Source organism: Mus musculus, chromosome 12, assembly GCF_000001635.26.
Source record: "Mus musculus strain C57BL/6J chromosome 12, GRCm38.p6 C57BL/6J".
NCBI lineage: Eukaryota > Metazoa > Chordata > Mammalia > Rodentia > Muridae > Mus > Mus musculus.
Genome location: NC_000078.6, coordinates 8,566,222 through 8,578,405, shown reverse-complemented (window position 1 = coordinate 8,578,405; position 12,184 = coordinate 8,566,222). Strand labels below are relative to the sequence as shown.

General features: G+C 41.6%; 1 protein-coding gene and 1 long non-coding RNA gene across 4 annotated transcripts in view; one reads left to right on the top strand and one right to left on the bottom strand.

Moving 5' to 3' along the window:
* 5033421B08Rik overlaps positions 1 to 12,184 on the bottom strand; it is a 76,905-nt gene that overhangs the window by 9,662 nt on the left and 55,059 nt on the right. For all 3 annotated transcript variants that reach the window (XR_872469.3, XR_872470.2, XR_001780546.2), the window contains one exon: positions 6,003 to 6,196. This is a non-coding gene — a long non-coding RNA (RIKEN cDNA 5033421B08 gene). The remainder of the gene's footprint in view (positions 1 to 6,002; positions 6,197 to 12,184) is intronic.
* Positions 1 to 12,184, top strand: part of Slc7a15 (solute carrier family 7 (cationic amino acid transporter, y+ system), member 15) — a 70,586-nt gene that overhangs the window by 20,661 nt on the left and 37,741 nt on the right. The gene's annotated exons all lie outside the window — the stretch shown is intronic.

The window sequence follows — 12,184 nt, the reverse complement described above, 5'->3', positions numbered from 1 at the left end:
GTCAATAAGACAAAAAGACCACCAACAGATTGGGAAAGGATCTTTACCTATCCTAAATCAGATAGGGGACTAATATCCAACATATATAAAGAACTCAAGAAGGTGGACTTCAGAAAATCAAATAACCCCATTTAAAAATGGGGCTCAGAACTGAACAAAGAATTCTCACCTGAGGAATACCGAATGGCAGAGAAGCACCTGAAAAAATGTTCAACATCCTTAATCATCAGGGAAATGCAAATCAAAACAACCCTGAGATTCCACCTCACACCAGTCAGAATGGCTAAGATCAAAAATTCAGGTGACAGCAGTTGCTGGGGAGGATGTGGAGAAAGAGGAACACTCCTCCATTGTTGGTGGGATTGCAGGCTTGTACAACCACTCTGGAAATCCGTCTGGCAGTTCCTCAGAAAATTGGACATAGTACTACCGGAGGATCCAGTAATACCTCTCCTGGGCATATATCCAGAAGATACCCCAACTGGTAAGAAGGACACATGCTCCACTATGTTCATAGCAGCCTTATTTATAATAGCCAGAAGCTGGAAAGAACCCAGATGCCCCTCAACAGAGGAATGGATACAGAAAATGTGGTACATCTACACAATGGAGTACTACTCAGCTATTAAAAAGAATGAATTTATGAAATTCCTAGCCAAATGGATGGACCTGGAGGGCATCATCCTGAGTGAGGTAACACATTCATAAAGGAACTCACACAATATGTACTCACTGATAAGTGGATATTAGCCCAAAACCTAGGATACCCAAGATATAAGATTCAATTTCCTAAACACATGAAACTCAAGAAAAATGAAGACTGAAGTATGGACACTATGCCCCTCCTTAGAAGAGGGAACAAAACACCCTTGGAAGGAGTTACAGAGACAAAGTTTGGAGCTGAGATGAAAGGATGGACCATGTAGAGACTGCCATATCCAGGGATCCACCCCATAATCAGCATCCAAACGCTGACACCATTGCATACACTAGCAAGATTTTATCGAAAGGACCCAGATGTAGCTGTCTCTTGTGAGACTATGCCGGGGCCTAGCAAACACAGAAGTGGATGCTCACAGTCAGCTAATGGATGGATCACAGGGCTCCCAATGGAGGAGCTAGAGAAAGTACCCAAGGAGCTAAAGGGATCTGCAACCCTATAGGTGGATCAACATTATGAACTAACCAGTACCCTGGAGCTCTTGACTCTAGCTGCATATATATCAAAAGATCGCCTAGTCGGCCATCACCGGAAAGAGAGGCCCATTGGACACGCAAACTTTATATGCCCCAGAACAGGGGAACGCCAGGGCCAAAAAGGGGGAGTGGGCGGGTAGGGGAGTGGGGGTGGGTGGGTATGGGGGACTTTTGTTATAGCATTGGAAATGTAAATGAGCTAAATACCTAATAAAAAAAAATAAAGAAGCAAAGGGCTAGGAGTACAAGGAATTTTGACAAAGGCACGAGATTGGTTCTTTAACAGAAAGATTACAGGTCAGCAAAAAGGGGCATCAGGGCTTTGTTCCTGTGGGCTGGGGGCTTATCTTTGTTCACATAACAACCAGTAACCAATTGATGTATGGCTTTACCCGGCACCAAGGGGTAATAGACAGAGGGGAGGTTCCGGCTGGGTGGTGCTGACTCAGACAAGATAGCCCTGCTTGTCCTCGGATTGAGGGGGGGGGGTTCCGGCCAGATGGTGTCGACCCAGATAATGTAGCCCTATTTGTCCTTGAATACCTTTTCATCTTTACAGCCAAGATGTTCTTAGGAATGCCTTAACAACAGCCCTGCCCTGGCATGCCTGGGGGCTGTTCTGCTTTGTTCTCAGTCCCAGGCCGGGGCCGTGGGCTCCTAAACAAGTTACAATATTCCATCTTCCTTCAAGACCTCTAGGATTGACTCCTAAATGTGGCACTGGAGATAATGTAATACATTTAGGACATTGTTTTACAATCATTCTTGCTTGCTCCTTAGTGATCTTATGTCAGAGCCTTAAGGTATGGCTAGAGAGATGAAACTTTCCATGATCACGTTTGGCCAAAGCAACAGGACCTGAAATTAAGGCTTCTCCTATTAGAGCTCTGTCAATGCAATCATTGCCTTCAGCTAAAGGTCCAGGAAGACCAGAGTGAGATCGTATGTGGCCAATATAAAACGGATTTTTCCGGGCAAGAATGATGTTTTGCAATTTTGAAAATAAGGATCCTGACGGCGTATTAAAGTTAAACGTACCACAGGTCTCTAATAAGGGTACTGATTGTGCAACATCTAAACTATCAGTAAAGATATTAAAAGCCTCATGCACAGACTGAAAGACCTTCAGTACTGCTGTTAATTCGGCTAACTGAGCCAAAAGGCCAGGAGTCTCTATGATAACTTGGTGATTATTAATAAGATATCCAGCTTGCCCTTTAGAGGAGCCATCAGTAAAAATCAATAGAGCATTATACAAAGGCTGTAAGGAAGTAATTTTAGGAAATATCACCTCATGTACATTTAAAAATTTTATCAACCTCTCTTGGGGTTAGTGGCTGTCTATAGTTCCATTAAACCCTATTTGGGCAAGCAACCAATCTGTATTATGCTGTTTCAGCCAAGTGTCCTGACTGATGCTGTAAGGCTGAACAATAATATCTGGCTCTTTGCCGAAATAAGTTAATGCCTGTTTTCTTCTAGTGATAATCATCTGGGCCACTGCTTTGTGATATGGCAAGATATTATGTTTAGGAGAAATCCTCGAATGTATCCACATGATAGGGAATTTTTGCCATAGCAGTCTCATAGGCACATGAGTCGTATTAAAAATTAACAGATGCAACGGCAAGGAGTAATCTATATAAGTGACAAATTGTTCTTCAATAGCTTTTTCCACTAGCTGTAAGGCCAGCAATCTTTCTGAGGTTAGGGATCTAGGGGAAGTAGGATCAGAACTCCCTTTAAGAATATCAAATAAAGGTTTCAACTCCCCTGTAGTAAGCTTTAAATAGGGGCGAAGCCAATTAATATCACCTAACAATTTTTGAAAATCATTCAAGGTTCTTAAGTTATCTCTACGAATAACTATCTTCTGGGGGAAAAACAGCTTGCTCAGTGAGTCTAAAACCCAAATAATTATAAGGGTCCTGAGTTTGTATCTTTTCAGAAGCTATTTGCAACCCTTTTTCAGCTAAGGCTTTTTGTAAGTCTTTATAACACAAAAGCAAATCTTGGGGGTCTTTTTCTGCCATTAAAACATCGTCTATGAAATGAATTATGTAAATCTTTGGCCGTTGTTGTCTCACAGGCTGAATGGCCTGTGCCACAAATCTCTGGCATAAGGTGGGACTATTAGCCATCCCCTGCGGGAGAACTGTCCATTGATATCTCTTCATAGGTTTCTTAAAATTTACAGAAGGAACACTAAAAGCAAATCTTTCACAATCCTTTGGATGCTAAGGGATGGTAAAGAAACAATCTTTTAGATTTATCACAATTTTATAATATGCCTTAGGAATGGCTATTGGGGAGGGAAGCCCCGGTTGTAAAGATCTCATAGGTACCATAATCTCATTAACATTTTAAAAATCTTGTAACAGTTTCTATTTATCCGATTTCTTCTTGATAATGAAAATTGGTGTATTTCAAGGAGAATAAGACTCCACCAAATGTCTGGCTTTCAACTGCTCTTGCACTAGCGAAGAAGCGGCTTCTATTTTTTCTTTAGGTAAAGACCACTGATCTACCCACACTGGAATATCATTAAGCCATTGGATTTTTTCGGCGTTGGATGCAGGCAAGATAGTGGCTGCTACTGAAAATACTTTAAACCTCTTGTGTTAGAGTAAGGTTTAGGATCCTCAAAAGTCTTAATTCCTAGTCTCTTCTTTTTTAGTCTATGACCAGGCAGAGGTCCCTGTCTGAATGTCTGCTTAGTCACCATCTCCTTAGAACTGTACATTATAATGCCCATCTGTGACAACAGATCTCTTCCCCACAGAGTTACAGGCAAATTTAACACAACATACGGCAGGATTTTTCCTGATTTTTCCATCCCCATCTCTCCAGGTTAGCAATTTGGAACTACGTTTTGGGTTACTAGCGTACCCAATTCCTTGAAGGTGAGTTAAGGAATCAGTCAAGGACCAGTTTGAGGGCCAGTCCTGACCTCTTATAATCATTACATCGGCCCCAGTATCTATTAATCCTTCAAAGCTTCTTCCATCAAATGTAAATTTAAGGTTAGGTCTCTGATTAGTAATAGATTGAACCCAATTCACATCAGAGGAGTCAAAGCTACTTTGTCCTCTCTCATTTTAAAAGAATCTATAGGGTGACTGATGTAAAGGGATTAAAGTAAGTTGAACAATTCTCTGATTAGCAGGTACAGTTATAACACCATGAGGGGAAGCAGCTATGATTTTAATTTTTCCCTCATAATTATTATTTATAACACCTGGATATATCTGCAGGCCTTTTACAATAGAACTGCTTCATCCTAAAGGAAAGCCACAGGTTTCTACAGGTAGCTGTCCAAAGACTCCGGTAGGCAGAGTTTGGACTCTCATTTCTGGGGTTAATACTATGGATGGTGGAATAGAGGTCCAGTCTTGTATTTCCTGGGTTTGACCTGACAAGCTCAAAAACTGATCTTTTTGGCTGGGCAGCAGATTTATAGCCCTATAAGCTGTTTTCTTTGAGTAAGTCAGGGTCTGGGGCTGATCCCTTTTTTTGTTTCCCAGCACTGGGCGGCTTAGAATGCCTGGTTTAGACTTGCACTCCCTGGCCTAGTGGTGGCGCCTTTTGCACCGGGGACAAATTTTTGGGGCACGGCCTGTTTGCCCATTCTCAGCACCTTTGTTCTTAGGACAATTACTTTTAAAATGATCTAAACTTTTATATTTAAAAACATGCATTATTTCCTTGTTTCCGTGAGAACATTGTTTGTACGTGGGTCCCCTGCGAAATTGCGCAAGATGGCCCGATGTCTGCGCAAAGACGGACATATCCTGCCAAATCTGTCTGTCCCTTATGCGGTTGAATCGCAGCTGGGCACATTGCGTTAGCATTCTCATAAGCCAATTGTATAACGAAAGGACTTCCCGTGTCCGACTTTTTAAGGATTCTACTAGCTGAAATCAAAAGCCTGTCCACAGTTTTGGTAAGGCTCACCAGAACTCTGCCAAATGCTAGCTAAACTTCCACCAATATCCTTTAACTGGTAACAGTCCCCAAGCACGGCGCGCAGCTGCCACGAGCTGTGTATATACTGTAATGGGAAAATCCATTTGATTTGTCTGTCTCTCATATGGACCCTCTCTTAAAAGCATGCTGCAATCCCAGTCTAAATTACCAGCCTGAGCATTTAAAGCGGCAGGTTTTTTTTTGTTTTGTTTTGTTTTTTTGTTTTACTGGCGTCTCGCCATTCAGAATCTCAAAGCAAAAAATCTCCTCCTGACAGGGTAGCCTTACAAAGAGTCTTCCAATCTAGGGGGGTTAAGTGCGACTCCACGACCGTATCCAGTAATGCTTGAGTGAATGGGGCTGAAGGGTCATATTGCACAACAGCCGTTTTTTAACTCCTTTATCAACTTGAAATCCAAAGTCTGGTAATGTCTGACCCTAGTATCTTGCTGATCAACTACCTCGACCACAGGAAAGGCTAGCATATCAGATGTATTCTGTCCTCTCCCACGAGCCTGACTCACAGCTCTTTCTAGTGGCACCTGGTGAACTTCTGAAGAGTTACTCTTCCCCGCTTCTGACATCCTTTTTAGCTCCTGAAGCTCATTAGTCAACTTCTGAAGCCTAATTTTAACTTCAAACCCTACCTTCTCTCGCCTGAAACAGCTCCTGAAATCTGGGGACAACTGCCTGATTCCAGTTTCTAGTTCCGATTAATACGCTGCTGACCAAAGCAGAACCAGTGTTGGGTTAAGCGCCGACTCAAGCTTAGTTCGTATCCTACCACACCCTCAGCTACACTTTAAAAAATGAAGTTTTAAGCTAGCGCTAGCATGTACCTGTTTGTTGCTCTGGTGCCCCATACGAAGACCATTTGCTTTTCCCATGGAGCTCCACATGGACAGCGTTCTCTCAGCGTCCTTCTGCCATTCTTCAGGTCCCTGTTCAGGTGCCAAACTGTTGTGTGCCATCCAGCGGCTCTTGAGGAACAGGGTATGGCTGAGATGGCAGACTCGAGCTGAAAGAAAAGGAACTGGACGGACAAGAGAAAGAACGGAGCTAAGACAACCACATTCTGATCAAAGCTCAATTTTACTATTCAGTGCACTGGGTTATGAAGAAGGGGGAGGGGCCCATTCCCACCAAATCATCCTGGAGTCCAGTTTCAGGTGACCACGTGTTTGGCTCCGGAACAGCTAGGCGGCAGGCAGCAGCAGTGGGAGTGGCAGAACGATAAGGCGGCAGGTTCCACCCTGATGCTCTCTTCTTGCTAACAGTGAAACCTGAGCAACCAGGTTTCAGGCTGAGGCGGGGGTTGGGGGGAGGTTACAACTGTTTTTTTGTGTTCTTTTATTTCCACCTAAAGGACACTCTGAGAATTCATTTTAAAGGGGGTCTGCCTGCAGTGAACTTGTGCTTGGGCTTATCGTTTTAGTGCTTTGAATGCCTCACCTCATGATTTCTGGTTTTCATGGTTTCCATTGAGAAATTAGCAATACATAACTTTGAGGTTCCTCTGTGTGTGATGAGTCACCCCACCACCCTCACCCCCACCCCTGGCTTCACTAGTCCTTATGTCTGCCTGTAGCTGTCTCCATTTTGCTTGGACTTCATTGTGTTTCTTAGATGTCTCATTAATGGTTTTCACCATTTTTGGGAAATCTGCTGCCATTATTTCCTCCAGCACCCCTTATATCCCCTTGCCCTCCTCCTTCTGCACATCTCACTGTGTGCACTGTGATCATCCTGCTGTGTGCACTATGATGCTTTACTGATACTACCTTTCTGCTATCACACTGTTCTCATCCCTGCCCCTAATTCTCCGGGTTTTGTTTGTTTTGGCTTTTTTAGATGGGGTTTCTCTATGTACTCTTATCCAGTGAGTCACTCTATAGACCATGATGGCTTTGAACTCAGAGTCCCACCTGCCTCTGCCTCCCATGTGCTGGAATTAAAGGGGCCCAAGATCAAGGGTTTCTTAGGAACCGTTTTGGCTTGATGGTTCTTGTTTGCAGTGTTTCTTGTTGCTGTTGCTGGCGTTGCTAAGCAACTATTTTTGTTTAACCTTTTGACAAATTCATTGTGGGCAAAATGATCACAATAAGCAAAGAAAAGTGAGAAAAGAAAGAAAAAATAGATAGATAGATAGATAGATAGATAGATAGATAGATAGATAGACAGACCAATCCAGTGAGGTCCATAGGAAATTGCCAAAGCAGGTCAGACAATGACAGCAGGTTTGGTGGCTTGGCAAAGCTCTGGACTCGTACTGTCCATGGCTCTCAGGTTTCTGTCTTTCACTTTGATGGTAAGACGGTTGGTCTTTAAGGCTACTGAAATTTGGGAGAAGACATGAGGTTAGGAAATTCAAATTAACATGAATCTCACTGATTTCACTAAGATTACACAATGTTTCTTGATTATTCCGTTAGTAAGATGGCTAGTGTATAAAAGCACTGGTTATGAAAGCACAACCCAACTTTTACCCCCAGAAAACACATCCCTCTGACCCTGCCTCAAACTCACACATACTACACCCTAAACAAACCAAATCAAACCAAACCAAACCAAACCAAACCAAACCAAACCAAACCAAACAAACCAAGAATCTGTTTTTTTCATGATTTTCATCACTTCTGCTATCAGGTGTCTGATGTGATTTCTTTGCATGTATCCTGTTTAGGCTTTATAGAGTTTCTTGACTATGTAGCTTAAGGTCTTCCTGGTCCATTTACTGTTGATACTATAACAAAACAATTGAGCCTGGGTAAAAATAAATTTATTTTGCTCATGGTCTGAAAGCTAGAAGTCCAAGATTAGTTGCTAGCATCTTAGTTTCTAGGAAAGGGAAAGGTGTCATGGTGCTTCAGCTCGTGATAGAAAATGGGAGATTTGTGGAAGTGTGTAAAAGAAATGGAGACTAAATTCTGTGACCTGCTTTCAAAGCCACTAATTTATTCATGAGCTCTCTAGCCCCTCATCCAAATATATTTCACTAGACCTTACCTCTCAGTGCCATTACATAGGAAGCCAAGCCTCAACATGACTTACGGTAGAAATAAACCTTTGCATGTCTTTTGAGAGTTTTGGAAGATCTTTAGTCACTTTGAATATTTTTTTCATACAGAATATTTTGAGAATGTTTTTTCCCTCCTCCAACTCCTCCCAGATCTTCCCTCCTGATCTATCCACCCAATTCTGTATTCTCTCTCTCTTTATCTCTATCACAATCCACATCTCTTTATCTAACTCCATCTCTCTATCTTTAAAAAAAATCCACAAAAATAAAAATAAAAAACAAGCAAAAGCCAATAAGACAAAAAAACAAAACAAAACAATACAAAAAGCACACACACACACACACACACACACACACACACACACACACACGTTCCTTCTTTGTTGGCCAATAACTTCTGAGCAAGGGCCCTGCCATGGAGTGTGGTTGATATAGCCAGTAATCAATTTTCTCTTCTTTGGCAGGTATCAATTTCAAATAAGTTTCATGGTTAGAAGAGGGACCCAGTGTCTAATTCCCCTTCCTAGTGTTTGAACTTCATCTGGCTTAGACCAGTGAAGGTCTTATGCCTACTGTCACAGTTTCTTTGAGTTTATGTGTACATCAATCCCATTGTGTCTGTAAGACACAATATCCTTGGAATCCTCCATCACTTCTGGTTCCTATAGTCTTTCTGCCTCCTCTTCCTTATAGCCTTGAGTGGAGTGGTTTGATGAAGACATCTCATTTAGGAAGGAATTCTCCAAAGTCTTTCACTCTCTGTGCTTTGTCTAGTTGTGGGTCTCTGTGTTAGTTCCTATCTACTGCAAGAGGAAGCTTCTCTTGTGAGGGCTGAGTGATGCACTGATCTAGGGATATAGCAATTAGTAGCTATTTTATTGCTATATTCTTTTAGCAGAATAGAAACATTTTAGTAGCTTTTCTCCTGGGCTCATTGCCTATATAATCTCAGGTTCTTGGCTACTTTAGCACCGTCAGGGATGTGTTTTACCTTGTAAAGTGAGCCTTAAATTCCACCAGAAAGTTGTTGGTTACTACCATGACATTTGTGTCATTAGTGCACCAGTTATGTTTGCAGTGGTCCCTGCTTGTAAGTGGCAGGGTTATAGATAGATGGTTACTTTTCTCTTCTGGTAGCATGTAGAGATTCCCCCTATATCGTGAATGCTAGTCAGTGGGGGTGAAGATTTTACTTAGGCACTAGCTTAACTCTTAGTTCAATGCCATTTTTAAGTATCTCCTTCCGCAGTTTCAGCCACTATCCTTTAATTATTGCTCATGCTTCATTTCATTTCCCTTTTATGGTTGTATCATAATATATGCACTTCCATCTAATGTCATACACTATTTTCTGCATTTTTCCTTATTTTAGACTAATGTGACTCTGGTCAGAAGACATTTCTACTAACATATCTTCCAGTTCACCAATTCTCTTTTTGACTGTGTCAAGCTTATTCATTGCTGTATTCTTTTCTTTTTCTTTTTCTTTTCTTTTTTTTTCTTTTTTTTTTTTTTTGGATTTACCACGGTTTTTTATTAGATATTTTCTTTATATACATTTCAAATGCTATCCTGAAATTTCCCTATACCCTCCCTCCACCCTGCTCCCCTACCCACCCACTCCCGCTTCTTGGCCCTGGCATTCCCCTGTACTGGGGCATATAAAGCATTGCTGTAGTCCTTATCCAAAATTTTACATTTTTCAATTCTATAATTTCTGTACACTTATTTTTTCTATTTTTAGTTCAGTGAAATTCTTTTATCTTATTTTTCTCAACATATATATACTAAAGTAATTTTAGAATTCTATTCTCTGCTCTCTAATAGGTGAGTCTATTTGTGCCTAGTTAGTATTTATTGATTGAATGGTAATGCCATGCATGGAAAACTGTCCAGGCTCTAGAAAATGTTGATTTCTTACAGAGAGAAGTCAGAGTGATTATTCCCCCAATTTAAAGATTGAGATGGCTTAAAACTTGTACTCTTCTCTCAAATAGTTATACCAGTTGTACCTGAAGTATAGTATTTTAGAGTCAAGTTGGTCATTTTATTTTAAATGATATTATTTTGTTTGATCAACTTTGTAAAAATCATAATAGGCTTCAATCTTATTGCAAGCCTGAGCACCATAGTTTCTTATGCCTTACTTAGTAAACAAAAACAAAACCAACCAACCAAACAAACAATACTAGTGGATTATATTTTGTTAAATCTCTATTTCCACGTGAAGATTTGAACATTCAGTCATGTTTCCATTGTCTACTTTCATTTTGAAATTGTGCTTTTCCTGGAAACAGAAACACAGAAAACTAAGAATTGAAATTGTGGCCATCTGGATTGTTTCCCTTCTCTGTTTTTTCTTAATTTATTCTTTCTCTACAGTGGCTTCTTCCTTAAGTAGTCAGATTTTCCTAAACTCAGATCATCTGTTCCCAATGTTCTTCACAGCATATCAGTTGAGTTCATGTGATCAGAGCTGAGTGCCTCATGTCAGTGACTGAATAGAGTGGAACAAAGCCCCTCGGTCTCTTCGAGTTACTGTAAAAAGAATTCCTTAGAATAAGTAGCTTGACAGTCAGCTATTGGATGGATCACAGGGCCCCCAATGGAGGAGCTAGAGAAAGTACCCAAGGAGCTAAAGGGATCTGCAATCCTATAGGTGGAACAACAATATGAACTAACCAGTACCCCCTGGAGCTCATGTCTCTAGCTGCATATGAATCAGAAGATGCCCTAGTCGGCCATCAGTGGAAAGAGAGGCCCATTGGTCATGCAAACTTTATATGCCTCAGTACAGGGGAATGCCAGGGCCAAGAAGTGGGAGTGGGTGGGTGGGGGAGTGGGTGGGGGAGGGTGTGAGAGACTTTTGGGATAGCATTGGAAATGTAAATGAAATAAATACCCAATAATAATAAAAAAAGATTAAAAAAAAAGAATAAGTAGCTTGCAGATGACAGATTTTTATCGCTTGCAGTTTGAGGTGTTGAGAAGATCAAGATCAGGACATCGTCTTCTTGCTGTGTTCGTACACAGAACAAGCAGCGAGCCAGCTTGGAGCGTGATGTGGACCGCTCTTTATGAGGTCATGGATTTCTTTCATGAGGTCGTGCCTCTCCTGACTTGCTCTCTTCTGCAATGCTCCATTTCTCAATGCTCTCGTGATTAGGTGCCATAATACAAGTTTGCAGAAACCCCCAAAAATCCAGATCTCAGCAACACCATGAAGCTAGTGGATCAGTCTTAGCTACCTGGAGCTGTCAATAGTCAAGCTGAGCAGTTTAGGAAAGGAATTCTAAGCTCTTCCCAGAAATCAGAAGAGATTTGCCAGCAAAAACAAAATGCCTGCTATGGTTACTCTTATCAGCTCATGAGCATTAGATAGAGACTTACCAATGGAAACGAACATCTAAGTATGTCACATGCTTATCAAATGAAAATCTCCAAGGGAGTTGTCTAGAAAACTATATGTGTATGTCTCATATATGCATCCCAACTGCAGTCTTCCCTCCTTCCTCACCTCCCAGTCCCTCCCCTTTCCTCTCCTGCAAATCCACTTCTCCTTTGTTTCCCTTCAGAAAAGGAAAGGCCTCCCAGGGATAGCCACCAAACATGGCATATCAAGTTGCAATGAAACGAGGCACCTACTCATACTAAGGTTGGATGAGGCAACCCAAAAGGAGGGAAATGTTCCAAAAACAGCAAAAGAGTCCGAGACAGCCCCTGTTTCTACTGTTAGGAGTTCCACAAGGAGACCGAGCTACACAACATATATGCAGAGAACCTAGGTCAGAGCCATGCAGGCTCCTTGACTGTCAATTCAATTTCTGTGAGGCCATAAAGCCCAGGATAGTTGGTTGTATGGGTTCTCTTGTAGTGTTCTTGACCCCTCTGGCTCCAAAAGTCCTTCCATCCCCACTCTAGGGATTTCCTGAGCTCCACCTAATGTTTGGCTGTGAGTCTCTGCATTTGTTCCCATGAGTTGATGCATGCAGCCTCTCTGAT